Source organism: Saccopteryx bilineata, chromosome X (genome assembly GCF_036850765.1).
Source record: "Saccopteryx bilineata isolate mSacBil1 chromosome X, mSacBil1_pri_phased_curated, whole genome shotgun sequence".
NCBI lineage: Eukaryota > Metazoa > Chordata > Mammalia > Chiroptera > Emballonuridae > Saccopteryx > Saccopteryx bilineata.
Window position 1 is genome coordinate 66,577,600 of NC_089502.1, and position 1,921 is coordinate 66,579,520.

The window sequence follows — 1,921 nt, forward strand, 5'->3', positions numbered from 1 at the left end:
AAAGGCTGGAAAACAATACTCCAAGCAAATAACATAAAAAAAAAGCAGGCGTAGCAATACTCATATCTGATAATGCTGACTACAAGACAACAAAAGTACTCAGAGACAAAAATGGTCATTTCATAATGGCTAAGGGGACACTAAATCAAGAAGACATAACAATTCTTAATATATATGCACTGAACCAAGAAGCACCAAAATATATAAGACAGCTACTAACTGACCTAAAAACAGAAACTGACAAAAATACAATCATACTTGGAGACCTCAATACACCGCTGATGGCTCTAGATCGGTCATCCAAACAGAATCAACAAAGATATAGTGGCCTTAAACAAGACACTAGAGCACCTGGATATGATAGACATCTACAGGACATTTCATCCCAAAGTGACTGAGTATACATTTTTCTCCAGTGTACATGGATCATTCTCAAGAATTGACCATATGTTGGGCCACAAAAACAACATCAGCAAATTCAGAAAAATCAAAGCTGTACCAAGCATATTTTCTGATCATAAAGCCTTGAAACTAGAATTCAACTGCAAAAAAGAGGAAAAAAATCCCACAAAAATGTAACTAAACAACATACTTTTAAAAAATGAATGGGTCAAAGAAGAAATAAGTGCAGAGATCAAAAGATATATAGAGACAAATGAAATTGACAATACGACATATCAGAATCTATGGGATGCAGCAAAAGCAGTGATAAGGGGGAAGTTCATATCACTTCAGGCATATATGAACAAACAAGAGACAGCCCAAGTGAACCACTTAACTTCACACCTTAAGGAACTAGAAAAAGAAGAACAAAGACAACCTAAAACCAGCCGAAGAAAGAAGATAATAAAAATCAGAGCAGAAATAAATGAAATAGAGAACAGAAAAACTATAGAAAAAATTAATACAACAAGGATCTGGTTCTTTGAAAAGATCAACAGAATTGACAAACCCTTGGCAAGACTTACCAAGGAAAAAAGAGAAAGAACTCATATAAATAAAATCCAAAATGAAAGAGGAGAAATCACCACGAACACTGTAGATATACAAAGAATTATTGTAGAATACTGTGAAAAACTATATGCCACTAAATTCAAGAACTTAGAAGAAATGGACAAATTCCTAGAACAATACAACCTTCCTAGACTGAGTCATGAAGAAGCAGAAAGCCTAATCACACCTATTAGTAGAGAAGAAATAGAAAAAATTATTAAAAACCTCCCCAAAAATAAAATTCCAGGCCAGACGGCTAACCAGCGAATTTTATCAAACATTCAAAGAAGACTTGGTTCCTATTCTACTCAAAGTCTTCCAAAAAATTGAAGAAGAAGCAATACTTCCAAACACATTTTATGTGCCTAAAAAAACCAGGAAAGAACGGCACAAAAAAAGAAAACTACAGACCAATATCTCTAATGAATACAGATGCTAAAATACTAAACAAAATTCTAGCAAATCAAATACAACAACATATTAAAAAAATAATACATCATGATCAAGTGGGATTCATCCCAGAATCTCAAGGATGGTTCAACATACATAAAACGGTTAACGTAATACACCATATCAACAAAACAAAGAACAAAAAGCACATGATCTTATCAATAGACGCAGAAAAGGCTTTCGATAAAATACAACACAATTTTATGTTTAAGACTCTCAAAATGGGTATAGAAGAAAAATATCTCAACATGATAAAGGCCATATATGATAAACCATCAGCTAACATCATATTAAATGGCACAAAACTGAGGCCTTTTCCCCTTAAATCAGGAACAAGACAGGTTTGTCCACTCTCTCCACTCTTATTTAATGTGGTACTAGAGGTTCTAGCCAGAGCAATCAGACAAGACAAAGAAATAAAAGGCATCCATATCGGAAAAGAAGAAGTAAAGGTATCACTTTTTGCAGATGATATGAT